Raw genomic sequence first — 23,545 nt, forward strand, 5'->3', positions numbered from 1 at the left:
AGGTGGGGATCCGAATTGCAGAGATTGGTGACTTTACAGAATGCTCTTCCAGGGAATATTAGCATATAGATCCTTGGTACCTACAAATAACCAGTAGCATTTTAACAGATCAACTTAACTGCAAGCTCTGTACGTTAACCCTCCATAACTATTGCCATATTAATTAATTCTAAGACTTTAGAATTTTACATTTTTCTCTCAATGGCCTTTCTCCAAGGGAACAATATTCTTATAAAGTCCGAAAATAATATCACATTACCCTGAAGAACTAAGGGCCAAGGTCCTGAACCAAACACCATGCTCCTTGTGGATTCTCCTCATTTGAGGTAACGATACTGGCCTTTTGGCAGTCAACACTGCCAGCCACAGACTCAAATTTTCTCTTTTACCTTTTTGGAAGGTGCTACACGTTTTCAATTTGTTTTGAAGATTTGCAATTCAAGCGTTTATGACACCTGAAGGGGGAAAGGGAAAGGAAAGAGTTTTCAGGGGGAGGTGAAGATGAATCTTCTATGCTATGGGAGTTTGGGATTGACATGTACACACTGCTATATTTAAAACAGATAACCAACAAGGACCTACTGTATAGTCCAGAGAACTCTGCTCAATACTCTGTAATAACTTAAATGGGAAAAGAATTAGAAGAAGAATAGGTACATGCATATGTATAACTGAATCATTTTGCTGTACACCTGAAACTAACACAATGTTGTTAACCAACTATAATATAAAAATTTTTAAATTTTAATTAAAAATTAAATAAATAAATACATTAATTAATTAAATAAAATTGGGTGCAGGGCACTGCCAGGGAAGACGATGACAGGGTGGGGTGGGGAGGAAAGAAACTTGGACACCATTACATATTGTCTCCCAAATACCAAATTCCAAAGTATTGCATTATGAATGAAAACATCAAGACAGGTAACAGCACGGAGACTGTGTCTCCAACCTAGCTACCCTCATCAGGCTGGCAGTGACACCACCTTTGGAACTAAAGTAGGAAGGCTGGGTGAGTTTGCAATCTGGTGAAAATACATACAAGCTAAGATTTCTAAAAGACTATTTACTAACCTATCCTCACCACTTTTATCTGGCTTGTGGAGAAGAGCAGGGCAATGCTCTTAAAAGGACTGAGTTACAGGATTTTAGTCCCTGCCAGATTTAATACCTCATAACTGTAATTTTTACTTTGAAAGTTACTCAGGTTTACAACACACTTTTATAAAAATAATGTATAAAGTAGCTCCTTATTTCTAAACCCACAATTACCAGCATGTGAAACCAACTCTTGTTAGTCTTAGCACTGGTTTTATATATCTTTTTTGCTGCTAGGGAAATTGAAACATCTTATTTCTACATTCAGCATTTGCTGAGCGCCTACTTTGTGCTAGGCCCCAAGGACATGTATGAATAAAATATGGTCCTTGCACTCTCCATGTAGTGGTGGGATAATAAAACAATCAATAATAACAAATAATAATAAACAATGGCAAGGAGTGTGCCAGAGCCATAAAAGAAGAAAGCAGTACAAGCGGCAGAATGGATATTTTTTTCTTATAAAAAAGGATATAAACTTGGGTTTCCTACCCTAATTCCCAACTCACAAATTATATTTTCTGTTGTGGATGGCTCATGATGACCAAAGAATTTCAGTATGATTCTTTTTGGTTGGAAACCTCTCTGGAACAGATTTAACTACAACACTGGCCTCTACTCTGGAATGTTCAGCTGACAAAGACAAGTTTTACACCAGCATCAATCACTGATTTTCTTCTATTCCACCACAAGATCTAGCATAGCATGTTCATTTTATCCCATGTTTGCTGTACCCCCTACACGATTTTGTTAACTTTTCAGATCTGAGCTTTTAACTCATTTGGCTCTTTTATTTTATTTTCACTTATTAGCTAACAATTTTTTTTTAAATCAATGAATAATGTCTGAGTGGCCACAGGTAGTAAAGCACCACGGGAAATGTACAAAGGAACAGGAGTTTGCCCTTGTCCTAAAAAAGCTCCCCAACCTTAGTCCAGGAGACAAACCTGTAAACAAATAATAAGGCGTGAATCAGGAGACTGTGGATGAGCCCTGGGAGATGACAAGCGATGAACTTGGCAAGTGAAGGGCTCCAAGTTGGAACACAGGTTTTATATGCGGACTGGGGGAAGGAGTCTTCTATTTTTAAATCCCCCTCCCCAGAATAAGCGCTATTTGAAAACCCCACCTAGGTAAGAAGACAGGGAGTCACATAACGCCTAGCCCACAACACTTATTTTTAAAAGTCATATAATATTTGAGATGTTTGATTATAACATTTGAGATGAAATTATTTCTCAGCTCTTGGCTTATTTTCCCTCTATACCCTCTCATCATTAGGTCTGGAGTGGTTTCTAGTAGCTTTTTCACAGATGGCTAGCTATGGGGAAAAAAAAATATTGGGGGGAAAATTTTTTATATACTACCTGGAGATTATTTTGCAATACGTAAGATCAAAAGTCACAAAATGTGTTTATTCATAGTGCAGTGCAGCTTCTAGGCAAATCCGTCCTAGGACTAGGATCGAACATGTGAAGATTTTACTATAACAATGCTTTATCACAAACTTATTTTTGATGTATTTTCTTTAAATGTCTAAACAGTATTAGAATGGTCGAGTTAATTACACTAAAAAACAATTTTTTTTAACCCTGTATACTAGGATTTTTCTCCAAATCCTGTTTATTCTACCCATTTTACTTGCATCCTGCTTCACTCATACCAGTGAAGGCTGATATGTTTTCAAAGGAGTGTTTTGAGGGTTACCCTTCAGGTAAAACTCAACATGAACATTTGTCCTTTCAAGCAGCTAATTCCTTTTTTTAAGAAGCTAAATGTTCACCTACATTCGTTTTTCCACTAGATAACAAAGTGTGAATGTAGGCAAAAGGCAATTGATGAAATTCAGATAAAATTGTTTACAATTTTCTATTACTGCTCTTAATTCATTGTTTTCCTCAACCATCACACCCTGTTTTCTGTATCTACCATGCACTTCAAATTGTCTATGAAATTTTTAAAAATTCGGTGGTTGTCTGAAAGTGTCTGGCACATGATGAACTTATGTGAGGTTGTTTTTTTTCTTTTTCGTGCAACTTTCATCCATGGCTGTTTGCCTAAAAGACCTGCTCCAGCCAAAATGTTGTTTGTTTGGTTTTTTTCTAAATTCTGGCAATCAATCAGATGTAGCTTTCATTTGTGCCACTTAATTTTAACAACGGCAGAAAAAAAGGCTTCTTTATAGGACTGAATTACTTTAATTTTGCCAGTCAGAAATGACAGAAATAAATTAATGGGGTTGATGTCACATGGCAAAAATGCAGGGTAAATTACTCTTCTATGACAGATATAAGTGAAATCTGTACAATGCCAATGTTTAAATTACTTTCAGGATTTTCCCAGACATTTTTACTTCAAAATCTAACTTCTTGGGTACTACTTTAATTTCTCTTGATTTTTGAGAAAATGCACATGTTTGTAGCACATAAGTCTTAACCAACTATGGAATACCTTGAGTTATTTATAGGAAAATCTTATTTTCAAATTCTGAATAACAATGCCATGTACTCTAGTATATCAATCACTATCATTTTCATTCTGTCTTACATCAGAAGGTGGTTTTTACGCCAAAATGTTACTTTTTTTAATCTGCAGATGGTTTGATATGCTTTGCTGCACAAAGGACCTGGCTGTCTTTTGGCTGGTACACTTTTCCAGCTAAAAATGAGAAACTGAAGACAGAAAGCTGAGTAGGAACAAAAGATGGGGAATTCAGATAGACTTTTACAGCATATTTTCATCATTTATTTTCTCTAAGAGATCTGAATATTCAGCATGCTAGTAATATTCTGATTTGAATATAAATTGACACCACTATTTTAATTTCACAGAAAAAAAAATCTGTGGAATTTAATCTACCAAAAGGGGAGGGAAAAAGAAAAGAAAGAAAAAAGTAAGGAAGGGAGGTAAGGAAAGGAGGGAGGGAGGAAAAAAATAGTAGAGTGAGTTTTTATGTCAGTGGTTAAGTTCAAACATTAAACAAAGGTCATATATCATTCAAATTCACTTTGAAAATCCCTTAACTTTCCCATAAGACACTACAAACATGATTTTGTGTAGACAACTCTTGACAGCAACCTTCACGTATACAAAGTCTGGGAATCGCTGAGTTAGACTCATTGGAGGGTCACACAATAATGTCTGAACATTCAAACCATTCCTCTCTTAATATAAGTATTACATCCCTAGAGTGAAATGGAAGGTTTAGCTGAAGCATGCTAAACTGGTAGTGCTTTCCAGCAGGTTTTAATTCATTCTGTTGTAATAGGAAGCTTCTTTTAACTCTAACGCCTATTAATAAATTTATTGTTGTAGTTTAAAAAATTGTGGCTTCACATCTTGAGTTCTTAACATGGTGGTATGAAGAGTAACTTTAAAAGTGATTTCTTCAAAAAATATTTAATCTGGTTGCTATTTTAAAAAATTAAACACATAGCCAAATAAGTGCCGAACGTTTTCCAAATCCCTTCATACCTCTTTTTTTTTCCCCTTGCTTCTCCACTCTTTTGGAGTATTTTACCCCTGGTCTCCCACATCCGGTACAGATAATAAAACTCTAACAGAATGTGTAGGACTTAAGTAAGTGGGGATGCTGTCCTGCCTCCAGGTTCTGTACCCCGGATTTGTGGTGAGACAGCAGCCCCAGAACTGACCTGTGAGGAGGGTGAGCGGGCAGAGCTGCAGGCAGCCTTGGGACAAGGCTACTGCTTTTAGGAGCCCCAGGAAGGCCCCTTAGTCCCCAGACATCTTGTTTTACCCCTTCCCTTTCTTCCTTTTCGTTCCCAAATCTACAATGTCCTGAACTCCAAAATAAATTCTCATCCATTGTACCTACACTCCAGCAGCTTTAAAACTTTAAAGTAAAACATTATGAGTGTTATTCACTACTGATGAGTGTTATTGACTATTACACATAAAGAAGCCCACTGGCCATTTAATTCTTAAACAGCCAGAAAGAAGGGCAAGCATTACCATGAATGTGGGACACGGGAAGTGTGAAAGGGCTCTTTTTTTTTTTTTCCCCCCTTTATGAATTAACCAGCGTGTGCTTAAGGAAACAGTCCATTATTTCAGAAAACACAAAATTCCATCAAAAAAAATTAGGAATGATTTGAATTATTACATCAGTGAGAGACTAGCTTCTAGAGATTGAAGGATGTCATCAAAAAACTGAAAAATTAAATTAGTGGTGGAGCTAAGAGAAAATTTTGTATGGGAAAAGGTTATGCTGGGGGGAGGCATAGAATTTAGGGGCTATCTAATAAATTCTGAAGGAAAGGGGACATGACAGTGATGACTGTTATTACTCCTCCTGGACTTTTCTGTGCTCCAAGTAGAGACCTGGGGATCCTTCTGGGGGGCTACTCAGTCCCTTTGAAAGTCTCTATCTCTGTGCATCTCAGCTGCACATTTTGGAAGGAAAGGTGCCACTGAGGATGACAGAACATGTCAATCAACCATGTGCCCAGGTAAGCCCGGCAGTCAGGCTTGAACAGTCTCCACTGTAATTCTATCCTAAGAATCCCAGGGTGATGCCACAGACGACACGTGAGACCGGCAGCCTCTCCAGAGCTGCCACAGTCAGCAGTATTTAGAGAAAAGGCACAAAGTTGTTGCAGGTATAACATGCACACTAAGGAACACCACATAAGAGGCAATCAGAACGACCCTGGGGCCCTCCAGACTCATGCATGTGAACAAGGATGAGTCACCAATGAGCAAGGCTGCATGGGATTTGTGGGATTTGCGGGCACGCTCTGACTTCAATACCCCGAGACTCGGCTGCACACCTCTATCTTTCCCATTCCCATTAGCTCACCCTTGTCTGGCTGAAAAGAGCTCAGTGAATCAATGGCTTCTGTTGAACTGTTTATATATTTTTCAAGTCCTGATTAGGCCATTAGTCATTGAGCATATTGCACAGTCAACTCGAGTAGCTGCAATTATGCAGCTTCCCAAGAACATACCAGGAGCATTTACAGTGAGACCACGGTGCCAGCAAAATGTGAAATGGAGATTATTTGTCAGCAATTTTAAGAACCGTGCACTTCAAGGCCAAATGAAATATACACGTGGCAGATAACAAAAGCTGGGAGAAAAAAAGATGCATGATGAAAGTTCCGACGTTTACTCTTCTGAACACAGCCGAGACCTGAAAATGAGAGCTCCCTGTACAACAAACAAGTCCCAGAAAATGGTACTCGATGTCACCTGTCCCCCTTTGCGGTAACGTCCGCAAGAGCCTTGATGTAATGCGGCCACCAAAGGCACAGAACTACTGAGTCTTGACCTCATTCTTGGAAGCAGCTGGTTCCCCTTCAGAGTGCCCCCCACACCTGCCCAAATCTGTATCCAAACACAGTGAATATCGAGTCTCACGTGAAGCATTTCCCTCCTCCTTTCGACTATTTGTTCTCACTTTTTATTTTCAACATCAGCAAAAATTATGTAATTTGATATTCGAGGATTTCTCATCCAAAGCAACAGAGAACGCTCATGGAAGAAAAAGAAAGGAGCATGTAAAAGGAGCACTTAATTTATTTTATCAGGATGCTGAATCGCTTCCACACGCACTGCCTAGGATAAACTGACGACCAACATGAGTGGAGTCTTTTCCAAGAAAATTTGCAACCTCCCGGCAGAGAAACGGGAAACTATGGACCACGAGAAGTGGGTCAGCGCCTCTACATTTGCTGGACAAGTAAAAACATAAGGAAGAACCTTCCTAAGAGTGTTTTATAGTATTTTTCATGGCAAGACTAATACTTTTTAGTCCGTTAATCCACACTTTCCTCCTTCTATTCATATACTTTATATGTATTTATTGGTTGAGTTATATATTTTAGCTGAACTTGGAATGACATTTTTAAGAGGCTGCCAACATGGGTCAGGAGGAACCTCAGAAACCTGGCTTGCAGTGGCTCTGGCATAAGGAGCCTTGACAGCCAAAACCAATCAGAAAGTTGATGAGATCCAGGTTTCCAAAACATAAGCGAAAAGAAAAGGCAACCTTTGCTTTCTTCCATCTGGCCTTTTCAAAAAAAAAAAAAAAAAAACTCAGGTTATTTACCAAAAAGGACTCCTTTTGTAATGTCACCAACCACTTGCTCGTGTGTTCAGAGTGCAAATCTAGATATCCATTCGTCGGTCTAGCTTCAAGCAAGATGCAGCTTTCTTCACCTGGGACGGGGACAAGGTGTGGAAGAGATATGGTACCCAATGGGCCAACACACCAGAGGCCTACAACACAGCTGCATTCTAAATGAACGGCCCTGAGTCTCTCCACGGACAGCCTTCCAAAACTAACCGTGGCTGTGAGGATGAAGAGGGCAGTTTCTCAGCTTCACTGCCTTTAAGGTTATTTCAACTTCCCGCCTCTGTTAACCCTCCTGCAGGAACTTTGGACACAGAGCTCTCCTTAATACTCACAGGCAGAGACGTCCGGAAGAAAAATGTCTCACTCCTCCTTAGAGAACTGAAGACCCGAGCCCTCTGTCTCCCCTTTTTTGGAGATTAGATTAGAGGGGCTTGAAGACGACCTGAGAGCGCTTATGACAGACTCCTGGCTTTCAGCTCAGGACAAACAAACCTTTCACATGAGTCCTTGCAAACAGACAGAGTTCTGTTTGAATGTCTGAACCCCGTTCTAGTACAAACATGCTTGGCACTTAGTGCCAGAGTTTTCTTCTTGGCAAACTGTTCTGCTGCCACTATGGATATTACCACTTCAGGATCCCTGCGACTTTCCTTTCCTCCCCTGCTCCCCGTTCCCACCTCCCAGAGATGTTATCTGTGCCCAGGCTGCAGGGGCAGAGGCTGTGCCTCTGGGGGCCAAGGAGCTGTCAGCGCCCCTGGCAGGGGCCTGGTTCGTGCCACACTTCTTCTCCTGGCCCCTCCTTGGTCTGGCACGATGACAGAATATGGCCACTTTTTCATCATGTGTCTGTTAGCTCAGATGCTGACCACAGGGCCGACAAATTAGTCCATGGTTGACGGCTTGAAGGCACGGGGACGTCTAGGAGTATCTTCAACTCCAGGGACTTACTGCTCTCTTATCTCCGAGTTTCTCTTCACTGGGGAGATGGTAAGGAGAAATCACCTTTCTCAGCTCTCATCTCTATTCCTTTGGGACGATCTTAGACTCTCCTGACAGTGGGAAAGCAGTAACCCTCAGAAATGATCAAATCCACCCCCCTTCCCATTTTAAAGTTTCCCTTATTGGAGGCTCAGTTCCTTATTGGGTCATGGCCAACTGATCAAGGGCTACTTTTTATAGGCATTGAAACATAAGAGCCGGAGGTGGTCTTAAAGATCATTTGATTTCGTGGTTTCATGAACTGAAACTCTATTATAATACAGAGATCCCTGGGCCTCAACCTGCCCCCCGCCCCCAAGTCTTTAGCTCATTCAGTAGAGGCTGGTGGGAGGCCTAGAACTCTCCAGGGGTTTCTGAAGCCACATTTGAAAACCACTGATGTAATCCAACTTCCTCATTTTCCTAAGGCCCAGAGAGGCTAGGGTATTTGACAAAGGCCACACAACGGTTAATGACAGGCCTGAGACGCCAACCTAGTCCCTGGTGTGCCAGGCCAATGACATTCTTTTCCTGTACTTCCTAAGTATTTAGTATTCTGTAAAACCGTAATCATTTAGTCTCTCTGCTAATAAGGATAATGTCTTCTTAATGAATACATAATTCAATTTCTTTGAATTTATTACATAACCTCTACATTTTTAGAGTCTTATATGCAAGTTAAGTGTCACCTTCTTAGGAGTGTTTTCTAAAAGAATAAAGATTCTTCATTAATTCACCTTCATAGTCTAAAGGTGATAGAGACTTCACGGGGGAGAAATCAGAAGCACAGTGAATGAAACTTTCTTTCAGAAAACCGAGGAAACGGTCAATGGACTAACATATTTGCTAACTTCTACAAACAACACACACACACACACACACACACACACACACCCCACACACACACACACCCTTCAGCTTCTGGCTCCAGGAATTCTTTTTATGCGGGAAAAAAGTTAAAAGCTTTCACTGTCATATCAGGTGAACTTGTAAGAGCATGGGAAATTTTGTTCACTATGGTACTCCATTCTGATCACTAGTGCCGTTTACATATTAGCTTGGAATACGTACTGAGAGTAAAGTAATAAAGCTGCATTTTGCTAAGCTATTCTAAAATGAAGGCTTTTGCCAAATGACCGTGGCGTCTCCGGCCCACCATTCCCCACCCCCGTTATTCAGAACGAGTCGGCTACAGGCTCTGGGTTTTCCCTTTACTGGCGAGGAACAATTGAATGAGTAACGAGTGAGGGCACAGAGGTGGTTCCCCCACCCACAGACCCGGGCGCATCTCTGCACATCCTGCTAGGCAGGCACAGGACTGCTGCTGCACCCACACCACGTGCCAAGAAACCACCACTTTTAAAGTCGACTTCTTATAGAAAACCCAGCAGTCCTCCCTGTTACAAGCTGAAGAAGCGAATACTGCTTTTTGCCAGTGGCGAGATGCATCAAGGAGTCAGACTTAGTTAAATCGGCCTCTAACTTACACAGCTGACAAAATGCTTACCGGTGATAAAAAAAGAAGTTACAGTTTACTACATGGCAACAAATCAGGAAAACAGAGAAACCAGTCATTGCTCAATCTTTAAATTGTTAAAAGCTGAAACACTCTCCAAGTGTTACCAAGCCCTTAAACAAAAATATAATTTCACAAAGTGAGATATTTTCTTTTTCGATAAATTCTTTTGAGAGCAGAGATAGTGACTTTAGCTCTACCTGTATATTTATTTCTAAATATTTCTCTGTTCTATATGCAAACTTTTAAAAATGGAATAGCTGCAGGAACAAAAATTTTAAGTAACAGGTGATTAATATAATTGTATACAAATTCTAAATATTTTGGATAATTAAAAGAAGAGCATAATACCAAATTTCCTTAATTGAAATTTCTGTATTTTTGAAGACTCTTCCATACATGCCTGCAAATTCACAAAAATGCAAATTCAAAAAAATTACTCAAAACATATTGACTTTTAGCTTCTTGATACTGTATCTTGCAGGGCATGATGGCGCAGGCAATAACGTTTCCAGTAATACCTTGTTACAGAGATTATATATAATCATCCTACAGTAAACAACACAGAGTCTAAAACTTAAAAACCATATCAGATTCTGAAATACTTAATGTGTCCTTCTGAACTTCCAACCATATATTCTTCTGAAGTAGTATATCCAGAAGCATGAAAAACAGAGGCCATTTCCAATCTGGTAACACACCATGAATTAGTGAATTATCTTCATAGTTCTTGCCCTAATTAAGACCAATCAGAAAGGCACCCATTCAATATTCCAACAGACAACCAGAGTTTCTGATTGTGTAATTATTCCCCTCATAGGGGTCCACCTCAAAGGTATGAGACACACAGGTTTTTGAGGATTATGCTGGAAAGAGATGTTTATTGAGGAAGAATTACTTAGGATAGCCAAACTTGCCCGAAATACAGATTCTCTGCCACTAGACCCACTCAGTCTTACACTCCAGGCTAGAAACAAAAAAGATTAAATAATATATTCATATGGGGAGCCAATTTTTCTATCAATAACAAGCAGAAAACCTTATGAGACTTTTAAGGCAAGATTTCTTTTTAAGCCCTACAAATACTTAAGGACAACCTCCCCAGCCTTTTTTTTTTAAAAAACACTGTTTATTTAAAGATGTAAATGAAGTCAATCAAATAAACAACAAATATTTACTGAGAATCTTCTATGTGGCCAGGATTATGTTTCTAAGTCCCATGACCTTTTAGGATATTTACAAAATTATTTAACTTTCTAAAGTATGTCAGTAAATAATGCAGTCTTCCAAAATGTTCCTGGGGTTGTAATTCCATCTAGTTTCTATGATGACACTATAAACCTTGGATGGAATTACAATCTTAATGTGGACAATCAGGGTGCGTTACTCTACGTGCTCGGGGGAATCCACGATGAACTCAGCTTCTAAAATAATAACCACCAGGCCTTTGGCATGTAATTACAACCAGGAAGCCAAGCCATCTACTGGCTAGTACATGAGAAATGTTCCACTGAAAGTACCTCTCACCTCACTGTAACAAAATCTATTTAATACATCTGAAAAACTGCTTCATCTCCAAAATTAAACTTTCTACTTTTGTGATAAGGAAATAACCACAAGAGTTTACTTCACAGATATGTTAGTATAAATCAGTGGTGAAAAGATTATCTGATACTACCAGTAAAATCTTAGAGTCTTCTCATATCACCTTCAGACACCTGAAAGGTGAAGTCCACAAAGTGCAATATATAAAGAAACAAGGAAAAAAATCATACTCAAGAGCCCTATGAAATTACTGGCATTTCTTCTAATTCTTTGAGAGGAACCTGACATCTATTAACATAAACAAAGCAAAGTGCCTGGTGTCTGTAAGAGGGAAAAAAAAAGATTTATCTGGAGATATTAAACTCAGGGTTGTAGAAAAATGAACTTAGAAACAAACCCAGAATTTCCCTGGGAAAACAAAAGACAATGATACTATGAATCAGCGTTCTTTTTTTTTTTTTTTTCCCCAAGCAGCCTGGATAAAAGAAGAAACACACACACACACACACACACACACACACACACACAGAGATAACAAGTACCATGGGTAATGAAGGAAAAGATGCATAGAAATTCAATCTCTATATCTGTATTTAGGACACATATGGCTTCCTTTATCATACCTAACTTTATTTGGTACTTGTAGAGGTCACCAAAGCTCTATAAAATCAGTATTGCCATAGCAACCAGGAGGCTAAAAAAAAAAAAAAAAATCCTCTGCCAGAAATCCTCACCAAACACAATATAAGGCATAGAGAAATTGTCCTTTCATTTGGCCACCTTTAACACCATCATGCTTCTGATAGCAAAGGTATGTGACATTCCCATGAAAACTCACTTCCTCCAGGGACCTCTTGTGGATTATATGTCACTGAGTTCCTATATCACTAAGAGTTGAGAACTTACTAATAACATTAGCTCTTAAGTTTATTTTCAAACTCCAGGGATTTGTGTACACTCCATCACAATGATTACCTAAAGTAAAAAGCAGTCAGATAGTGGACACTAGGTCAAAACAATTTTGATGAATTTCCATGAACATGAGACATATCATTTAGTGGCTTTACTTAAAAAACCTTCTTGCTTAAAAAAACAAATGGACTAACGCAATGTCTGTCTCTTGGGAGTCCATCCCTCCCTATAAACTGAGAAAACACACTTGGTACAAGTGAATAAAGAAAAAATTCTTGAAATAGCTCTGAAGTCGCAGAAAGAATAAGTGTAAAGAGGGCTCTAAGCTTAACTCCAGAGGTAAGTTGGTACAGTACTAGAATACCAACTCAGTTAAGAGTTCAAGGCTTCCCTGTTTGAGGCCTCTGTCTCAGTGACAGGCAAAACTCCTAACTTAGGCCTTCTCCATAGGGCACCAAGGAAATTCATAAATGGTTAAGTAAGTACCTGCTTAACACTGAAGCAGGTTAACATTGAAGGCTGAGTAACTTTTGACAAGTTGTAACATGCTGTTGACGTAATACAGCCATCCTCACTCAACATAATATAGCAAACTGAAAAATATAATAAGGGTAATGGAGGGAAAAGGGAATTCCTTATATGCCCACTTACCACAGAATATTCTCAGTGACACTTGGTGTCCTGTGCAATGACAAACGGTGCTACCTAAAAAGCAGTGCCATTCTAGAACTACCAATAAACTATTTCATAAAATTAAATTTAATATCTTGAGATTCCCACTAATGATATTCCTGACAAACATCAAAAGCTGGTTAGAAAGCTCTTTCCTTTCTCTCAGTGTTTTACTGAACGGAAGCATGGCAATATACTTGGTGATGTGTGTGTGTGTGTGTCTGTAAACACATGACCTTTCCTATATGCAGCAGGAATTTCCTGTCTGGTATATTTTAGAGCAAATCAAGACAATACTCTTCAGGACAGAGCCTGTGAGTCAGGCAGTATTATGGGGCTAAAATGCTTGAGTCTGCTTAAGTCATAGGAAAGCAAGTTTAAAGGCCTGGGGCTGTTCTATTCCAGACAGAAAAGAATGGGAAAGAAGATGAACTGTGTTGGCCATTAGAATGTTTTTCAACAAATGTTCTCATTTGTTTCCTCATTTGGAGTTTTTAGTCACTATAGGAGAACAAGACGAAACAAAAAATCAAAAATGGTACTATTTAAGACCTACTGTATAGCACAGGGAACTATAGTCAATATCTTGTAATAACCTACAATGAAAAAGAATCTGAAAAAGAATATATATAACTATATATTTACATATAACTGAATCACTTTGCTGTACACCTGAAATACTGCAAATCAACTATACTTCTACTTTAAAAATTAAAAATTTAAAAATTAAAAATTAAAAAAAAATTTTTTAATGGTACTATTCAGGTCCACGGAAGAATAAGTTGTTTTTTGGAAGTATTATTTGTGCTCTGATTGGAGAGGCTCTCGGAAGAAGAGACAATCCCGATAGATCATGACCTTCAGTACTCAACGCCATCAGGAACTTGACCTTCTCCAGTCTATACGGCCCACTGCTCTTATGCCTCCACGTGGAAACTAGATACATGAAGGACATTTATTTATTCACATTACCGAAGAGATTAACGCCAAAGTTCTCCTGAATGTCTGACAGGTCTTCAGCAGCTCCTTATTCTTTACAGGTAATTAACCTCTTGATGGGCGTAGAGCAGTCACAGCGTTACACACTGTGTAAGCCACAACACATTGATAATAAGTTATAAACCCGGGGAGAGGATAATTGCAAAATAGATTTCCAGGCTTGTTGGAAAATATATTTCCACTTATTGAAAAAAAAGTACACTCAACTTTTCAGGAATATCTGAATCACAGAATTGCAGCATTGGCAGGGACCTCAGAAAATCACTCTACTGCGACTTCTTACACTAATAACAAGAAAATGGAGGTACCAAGAGGGAGAGTGGCTTGCCCAGACATATTCTACTGGACACAAATTAGGTTAGCGCTGCCTAAAGTCAGACCTGATTACGCAGCGTGACAAACTCTTTCCCATCCAAGCCCCTTCATAAATCATGCCGGTGCCGTTTAGACAACCCATGCCTCCTGCCCTGAGGTCACCTGATTACATTTTAGGAAAGGACTAGGAGATAATGACTAAGCTCTGAAAATGGAGAATGAGACGAAGCAAAAGGGGGAGATGAGAAGAGAGACAATAAGAAAAGAGCCAAAAGACAACTTATTTCAGTGCTTGCAAATACCACTTGTGCCTTTCCTTGCATTTAAGTGCATGATGAAATAATGTGCTACAAGCTTCATGCAGTCTGTAGTGACGAGGACGATTTCTGGCCAGGATCTCATGGAATGTGTCACAGAAATATTCCTTTGGAACAAGGTCCCAAATCATGACTTGCTCCTTTCATCACAGTCATCACTAGGTCTCACGGCAAAGCTCCTGAGGGTAAGGACCTGGTCTGTCTTGTTCACTACTATACTCCCTGAACCTCGGGAATACGCAGCCCAGAGCAAGTACTCTGTAAAATTTACTGAAAGAATGAATAGAAACTCCTAAGAGGAAAGAAGAAGAAATGTGCATAGTTTGGAAATGCATATGCAGTATTATCATTTTCTCTAAGGAAAAATGAAAAAACACCTATTTGAAATGTAAACAAATCTGAAAAGATAGGATTTTTTTGGTATTTATAAAAAGTTAAAAATGTAAAGCACCTATGAAGCAGTTACCATCACTTCCATTTATTAAGTAGGTACCATTAGTTAAGCCAACACGGTTGCTGTGTTATAAAGAGTTTACAGCCCGAAGCGCAACACCAAGAAAACACGTTAATTAAAGGGTGGTAAATAAGCATTCACTGAGAAGATACCCTGAACAAATAATTTAAAAAACCACAAACAAACATGCAAATGTAGTTGAAATAGAGTAGAAATAGAAGCTCTAGGCACTGGGTGTTCAGACAGAATAAAGATGATCATTGTGTATTTTCTAATGAGCTCTATATATTTATATAATTGACCTGTTTGCAACCACTGAAATCAACATTTCTCTCTGCTTTTAAATTCGAACCTGTACTTTAGCAGCTCTATCACAGCCACAAATAAACTATCTGACAAATAATTTGGACAATTACTTTGGGTCCTCAGACAACTTGCTAGCTCTCTAATGAAATAAACTTATAAATTAAGTATAGGTAGGTATAATAATATTAACAAATGTAATTACAAGATTTGCCTATTTTTAAGAATTCAAGAAAGACAATTAGATCCAATTAATACACACACATTCACACAATGGGAAGTAAAAACAAATAGCTTATTCTTTAAAAAATTTTAATACGATTTTGGCCATTATGAATGCACAATAATAATAGTAACAAAAGCAGCACCACTTTAAAAAATAAAAGCTATTAAGTAAGCACTACAGTGGGTGCTTTACATATATCTCATCCCATTCTTTCAAAGACAGTGACTATTCTATATTTTTGCTTTAGAGATGAGGAAATGGAGACTCAGAGGCTAAATAACGTGGCAGATTTGGGTTCAAAACCTCAGTCATAATGATCCCAGAGCCAGCATAGGTCTTTATAGATAGGAAGATACCTCTAGATGCATTACTCTTGATTTACTCAATGGCGGTGTATCTGTACACTGAGCAGTCGGGGGGGCATGATGCTGAGAGCTAGGCTTTGGACCCAAGCTCCTGGGTTCACATTTCAGCTCTGCCACGCACTAGCTGTACTCCCTGACCCCTCTGTGCCTCTGTGTCCTCATCTCTAAACATGGGAATCACAGCAGTACCAAAAGAACTGTTATCTACCAGCTCTTAGGGCTGTTGTGAGGATTAAATGAGGTAATTCACATGCAGCGCAGAGAACACGGTAAGGACTCAAGACTCAGTGCGTGCCAAGGTTTAGTATCGTTGGGAATGCTAAGAAGAACACTGAATTTGGAGTCAAGTGGTCTCAGCCACCTATATATATACACCATGTGACCTTTCCCAAGTCACTTAAACCTTCTGTGCTTCATCTGTCATAAAAAACAACTAATGGGGGCTTCCGTGGTGGTGCAGTGGTTGAGAATCTGCCTGCGAATGCAGGGGACACGGGTTCAAGCCCTGGTCTGGGAAGATCCCACATGCCGCGGAGCAACTGGGCCCATGAGCCACAATTACTGAGCCTGCGCGTCTGGAGCCTGTGCTCTGCAACAAGAGAGGCCACGATAGTGAGAGGCCTGCGCACCGCGATGAAGAGTGGCCCCCACTTGCCGAAACTGGAGAAAGCCCTCGCACAGAAACGAAGACCCCACACAGCCATGAATGAATGAATGAATAAATGAATGAATGAATAAATAAATAAATAAAACAATTAATGAACGACAAGGTATGTGACAGTGCTTTAAAGGAAACGAGAAAGTGCTCTATACTACCACGTCCATGTGAATTATCAACTTTCAGCCTCTCAAAACCAAAGAGGTCATCTTTATTACATTCTTTCCTGCTCCATGTGAATTATTATTATCAACTTTCAGCCTCTCAAAACCAAAGAGGTCATCTTTATCACATTCTCGCCTGCCTGAGAATTTAACATTAAGCACTAGTTCCAAAGTCTTCACAGTGGACTCCCTATAATAATAGAACAAATGTCCTGGTCATTCAGGACTCGATCAAACGGAACTCTATTAACTGTCTCCTTCTGCACACCCACCGTGAGAAGGTAATTGATGTTCACCATGACCCCAGAGCACTCCAAGACTCTGAAGTACCTTCAGGGAAAGATTAAATTATGTTCAGCCTACTTCATTATGAAATGTATTTAATTATATTCAAATTCTTTGAAAATTGATGAGCTAGGAAAAGCACAGAGAGTAAGTCACAGGTTCTCTGCTCACTGGAAGTCTCTGCTCACCATCCAACCCCCAATAACCCTTTATCAGAGTTTATTCTAAAATACACCCCACCCTGGCATAAGAAAAACCGGGAATCCAGCATGATAATTATACAAGTCAAAAGAACTTTGCCCTGCATAACCCTCAAGGACCACTAATGTGCAGAAATATTGAAGTCGAAATCTTGAAACAATGAAAAATTTATAAACTATGTAAGATTCCCACGTTTCGAATATAATTTTGGCTTTGTTAATAAGGAATTTAAACATCTGAACAAGGAATAACATAAAAATATACCATTAAATATCTCATTATTCTCAGTACTTAGAAGTGAAAAAACAGATGAGTCATAATGAATATTACGCTCCTCAGAGTAGGAAAATAACATTTTGTTTGTTCATTTTGTCCCGTTTTACGGAAATTATGTGTATGCTAACGAGGAACATAACGTACAAAACAAAAAGTTATACTGTATCGGGGATGGCTATTTGCCTTTGTTAAAGTAACTTCAATGCTGTTATCTTTTCCAATTAAAAACTGGGACACAAATGTATCTTAAATACTGTATTTCAGCGTTAGGAGAAAAAGGAATAGTCATCCATTAAAACCCTCTGTTCAACAGATGGCTCCCTTCTGGAGGATTCTGGAGAATTACGGAGGTCCTCCCATCTCTGCTTGAACATCTCCACTGATGGAGGTCTCATTACCTCTTCAATCAGCTTGTTCTACTTTCAGTCTTGATGTTAGAACGTTATTCCCCAAGTGGAGTCCAACTCTCCTTACCTTTAACTTCCTTCCTGTTCTTAGTTGGGCCCTCTGGACCCACTTCAGTAAGTGAGTTCACTTCCCCTCACGCCCTCTGCTAGTTTCACTCATTTTATCAGTTAAATAATGACCTGCTTCTACTCACCCTTTTCACTGTTGTCCTACAAACCATGATGGCCACTCTTTATAACCACGTACCGCCAGCTGAAGGGGCTCCTAAGCACCACGGCTCCATGGAGACTGTGACGGCCCTGGTCCTAGGGCCATCATGGGACTCTGTGGACTTACCTGGGACCCAGCTATCACATACACCGTTTCTACGAGAGATATATTCTGAGTTCCAAAAGTCAGACTTATAATCTTTCTGAAAAGGATCCATTTATAAACTACTGTTTTTACTTATGGGGAAAATACGCCTAAGAAAAACCCCACAAGGTATAAATTATCACTGTGTCTTCTTACCTATCTTATGAGGCGAGTAAGTATTTTGGTGTGTACATAAAGATCCACAGCTGCTCCTCCCGCAGCTAAAAGGAGCTGACTAGAAGCAGAAGTGGCAGTGCTAGCAAACTCATACTATTCAGATCACCACCTCTCCTCTGCTTCCTGGGATCACAGGGGCTGGAGAGAAATGCCGTGGGTTTCTCTAAGTCACCAGTTTCTCTCTTTACCTACGTACCCCATGCCCAGCCAGGCATGTGGGACAAACCCAGAGCTCTGGGCCCCGCTGGCACTGAGATTGCTTCTGAAGCTCCTGGTCTATACCTAACAGGCATCCCTGTATACCTTGCAGTACACGGTGAAGTCCTATAAGATGTCTTAATAGTAGCTTTGTCTTGAATCGTAAATGGCTTAAGCAAGAGAAGTGACTGTATTTATTTTTATTATTTTATCCAATGCCCATTTGGGCTGTAACTAATTTTTTTAAATGTCATGCACACTAACAGCCTGTGCCACTCAGAACATGGCCAGGACTGCCTTGGGCCAAACTGAATAGCTGGAAAGAGTCAGGGGTTAGGATTAGGGTATACAATCCAGCCCAGTAATTTTATAAGCTTTCTTATCTGGTTTCCCTTAAGTTTACAACAGATCAGATATAGGCAAATGAAAGGAACTTTAAGACATGACAACCAAGAAAAGTGGATAAGACAGAGGCCACGGCATCAAGAAGAATTATGAGCTTCCAGGGCCTCATGCATGACTCTACTTTATCAGTGTAATAACTTCAGAGAAATGACAATAAATCTCTAAGAAAAAAAGTTAAATACTGTTCATTCTACTGTACTCTATTTAGGAAACTTCTGCATTTCACCTTGATTTCTGCCTGAAAATGTTGAGGTTTTTTTTTTTTTTTCCTTCTAACAAAGTCAGCACTTGATGTATTTAAATATTCTGAGTCAATAGTCTCTCTGAAAGCAGTTAATTCCAGGAGTACACAAAATTAAATATTTAAATCTTTACTAGAGAAATATGAAGTAAGAACAAAAGTGAATAATCATTAAGAAACTCTAAAGAAGTAATGGGCTTGCCTTCTCTTGTGGAGAGGAACATTTGAAGGAAAGAAATAAATTTACTTTCGGACCTATATTGGTCAGAGGTCCAGCTGTCATAAAGCCCCTAGGTTTAGGTGGACCCAGAGAGTTTTGAAACATCTCTCACAGGAATAATGGAGAAAGGGTTTTCTCCCCTTCTCATTTTCAAGAAAAAGGTAGTTTTGACTCTAAAAGCTAAAGAGAGGAAAAAACTAGGGACACTTTTAGTGCAGTACTTTCTCAGCTCATCTCTCTCTTAAACATCCTTGTTATGTGGGTATGATACTTCCATCAGTAAGAGTTTTAGGAAAATTCTGGCAAGGCTTCTTTAATCCTCTAGGACGCTGCCCTGCACTTAAATAGTGCCAACACCACCATTTTAAAGTGGAAACACCACAGCAGGGTGGAGAATGGGGAGCCATTACACCTGCCGATGCATTTTAAGTGGATTTCAATTGCAGCACATACATTAGGTAATTTTACTTTAGGTTATAAATCAGGAGAATTCCTTAGCATATTATTAGCGTATGGTCCAAGCCTCCGTATCCACCGGTTCCATATCCACGGATTCAAGCAATAGCAGATTGACAGGATTTGAGCATCCTCAGATTTTGGTACTCTTGAGGGGTCCTGGAACCAATCCCCCAAGGGAAGACTGTATTATTAAGTATTAAGCACAAAGTAATTCTAAGAGCAAGTAAATCCGTTATTACCAAATTGTTACAATCTCCACTTCCTTAAATATGTTTACTTTTTCACCCTTGGACTCCTTGAAGATCCTTCTCAGGCCTTCTATTCCCTTCAAATCCCAGTTATTGAGATGCTATTTAGAATACAGCTGTTTATTCATCTCTTTCACAACACTTCTTCCATTCTGTTTCTGTACTAAAAGCACTTTAGAGCTTTTATTAGCTGCTTCTTTGCACTTAAATTTGGGGGGGGGGGCGGTGATCTCTGGAAAGCTAAGCCTAATTTTTTTTCCCTTTTTAAAATTCTGTATTTTTTAAAATTTTTATTGGGGTATAGTTGATTTACAGTGTTGTGTTAGTTTCAGGTATACAGCAAAGTGAATCTGGTATACATATATGCACTCTTTTTTCGAGTCTATTCCCATATAGGCCATTACAGAGTATTGAGTAGAGTTCCCTGTGCTATATATTAGTTTAAAATTCTTTTTTTCTATAATTTTTTTCCCTGTAGTTGCCCACCACTCCCCAAATCCCTCATAAAAGAGACAAAACTGTCACTGGGCTTAATCCTCTTTTTTTTTTTTTTTTTTTTTCTGGTTGTTATCAAGAGGATAATTTACTGGTTTTTTTTTTTTTTTAAGAGCCAAAATAGAGCCTAATTATCGTCTAATGAAGCATCTTCTTTTTACAGTTGATGAACCAAGGTAGAGAGATATTAAGTAAAAAGAGTGGGGAAAAAACCCTGTATTTACAGATCTCCACCACTGATAGTACAGATACTGTGTAGGTGTTCACAGATGTCAGCAGATTTCATCCTCACAAGGCACAAATGAGTCAGGAATTATTATACCCATTTTACAGGTGAAGAAAACTGAGGTTCCAAAATATTCCATAATTCGCTATAGGTTTTTCAGTTAGTAAAGGAATGAGCCTAGGATTGATTTGTTTTCTTCTGTACCTCACTTTTTGTTGGGACCTTGGCCACATGATCTGTAGGCTAGTGGTCCTGTGACACCAGATTGTTTAGTCAGCTTCAAATGTTTTTAATTTACTCATGTGGTGCTGCCCTCTCTAGAGAAATGACCAACCTGTGCCTCCCCAAAGGGACCAAACATTGCTTCCTTCTGAATTTAACCCACCTCTAACAAAGCTAAGCATGGATTAAACAACATAAACTAAGTCTCCTCACAACACCTAAGTACAAATAAATAATAATCAAGTCCTGATAGCCAATGGGTACCATTCTCACCAAACAGCCCCACCCACTAGGAAGCAACCCACCAGGCCCTGGGAAGCTTTGCCCAAGGAAGAGAATGAGGTCCCTTCCTGAGTTTGGAGGGCCACCCTGCACGCACATCTCACCCACAATGCTTCTCGATTGCCAGGAGCACCAGGAGAGCGGACTTGCCCATCCCAATCATCCATTCCAAAGGCACAGCAAGAGATGATGCCACAGAGGTAACGAGGGGGGAAAAAAAGTATAACCTTTTGGAGTACAACCTTTAAAAATTCACTATGTTGTACACCTGAAAATTATACAATATTGTACATCAACTATACCTCAATTTAAAAAATTTTAAAGAATGATGAAAGAGACAAAAACCAACCAGCAAACAAAAAAGTGGCAATCAGTTCCACCTCTCAGTGATTAACTTTTCACCTGCACTGCAAATTGACTATGTTCATTATTTCTTTAAGCAGCGCCTAGAACCTTCAAGTTTCAACACGTCACTCTATCCTTAGTGAGTCCCACTGAAGAAGGACTTCACGGATAAATTACTGTGCTAACATGTGGGAGGCTAGAACAAAAATGTGTTTCAGCTGCCTACAGGACCACCACTCACTACCCCTCCCACTCTCACCCCCAGTACCTAGGAGGTGATGCTTCAGTGTTCCAAGTCTATACTGGGCTTTTCTTAAACAAATAAACCTTTTTCTAGAGAGGATTAAAACACCTAGTAGCTATGGCACACCTGCAATCATTAAAACCTGTTCAACATATGTATATACACTTTCCCCATTATATGGTAAGTACATATATTTCAATTAAGTTAAAATAATAAATATTCAAGGCCAACCCATTTTAAAACTAATCTCAATAAAAAAAAAAAAAAAATCCTAACTGAAGCTAAAAAACTGTGCCCAATGAAGAAAAAACACTCATCTAGGTGTCTCTGGAGAGCTGGTTTTTTCAGTCCCAGTTTAAATACACACAAGCTGTGTGTTATAGGGTTGGTCATTTAACCTCACTACGCCTCAGATTTCTCATCTGTGAAATCAGAACATGAGGTTAGGATAAGGCCCTTTCAGCCCTAAAATTCTGATTCTATGACTGTCCTTCCAATTCAGTAAAATAAAATACAGTGTTTAACATGGCCTGCCTTTTCAATGAAGCTAAAGGTTTTTAAAAGGCAGAGAAGCTCAGATAGGTCAAGAAAACACAACCAGATAAGAATTTTTAAAAATTTAACCCATGCAAACCAAGTCTGTCCAGAAATTAATATCTGATCTTGACTTCCAGAAAAAGCCCCATTTTCGTTCTCTTCTGTGCAATGTTCAGTTCACCACTGGACAAGAAATGTTATGAGCCTGCTGAAGTTCATCTGTGTTTGCTGATCTGTTGTGTCCCAGGGTTCAGTAGCTCCCCGGCAGAAAGAAACTTCTCTATTACTCCTAAACTGCATTGAAAAGACCAAAAAAAACAGCGCAGAAATAAGCAAGCAAAATCTTGCTGTCAACCATCTGAAACTGTTACAAATTACAGGCTAATCTCAGAAGCTGTGACTTCACCACCCAGCCTTTGACAAATTGAGTAACTATTTCCCTGTCAGAGACTATGAAATGAATAAAAATAAAAGGGGAGTGGAACACAGTAGGTTAGGAGTAGGTGAGGATAGGAAAGCAGAAGAAAAACGAACACATCTAAGTGAATTCAGAGGCAGATTCCAAGTGGCTTTCAGGGAGGGCTGAAGTCAGAAACGGGAGATGTTGTTGCACTGTTTATTCATGGTTTTTACCTTTGGCTCCTTAGAGTGAAGTCTGAAGACTGTTTGTGGGTCATAGTAAAAGAGAGCTCTAAAACACAATGTGACTTCCAGGGAGAGCTAAGCCAGACCACACTGCGTGAGCCAGCCGAACAGATACTGAAAGGTGATAAGCAGAAAAAGAGACACTTGTTTTTATTAACAGAAGCCCTCACCAACTTCCTTAGACTTCCCCAAGTGAAATGTCAGACTTGCCTGATTTTGAATAAGAATCCAGGGTGCCCCTTAGCAGAAACACATTCAGACTTTAGGACTTGACCACCTAGATTTTGCTCATCAGCGTTGAAAAAACATACATGTGTACACTTCCGAGGAAGAGGAAGCAACACGGTATGGAGTTGAAAAAAAGTAAAAATTCTTCATCTGCTCAGGATGAAACACACTGCTTAAAATACACTGAATGACACCTAAAATGATCTGCTGAATGAAAAGAAAAGCTATTC

General features: G+C 39.3%; 1 protein-coding gene across 7 annotated transcripts in view; it reads right to left on the reverse strand.

The window, feature by feature from the left end:
* ATXN1 (ataxin 1) overlaps positions 1 to 23,545 on the reverse strand; it is a 396,430-nt gene that overhangs the window by 313,741 nt on the left and 59,144 nt on the right. The window contains exon 1 of one of the 7 annotated variants that reach the window (XM_036868331.1): positions 390 to 483. The exons of the other annotated variants lie outside the window; for them this stretch is intronic. The gene's annotated coding sequence lies outside the window, so the exon portion shown is untranslated. Of the gene's footprint in view, positions 1 to 389; positions 484 to 23,545 lie in introns of those variants that run through there. 7 annotated transcript variants of the gene reach the window in all.

The sequence above is a fragment of the Balaenoptera musculus genome, chromosome 11 (assembly GCF_009873245.2).
Source record: "Balaenoptera musculus isolate JJ_BM4_2016_0621 chromosome 11, mBalMus1.pri.v3, whole genome shotgun sequence".
NCBI lineage: Eukaryota > Metazoa > Chordata > Mammalia > Artiodactyla > Balaenopteridae > Balaenoptera > Balaenoptera musculus.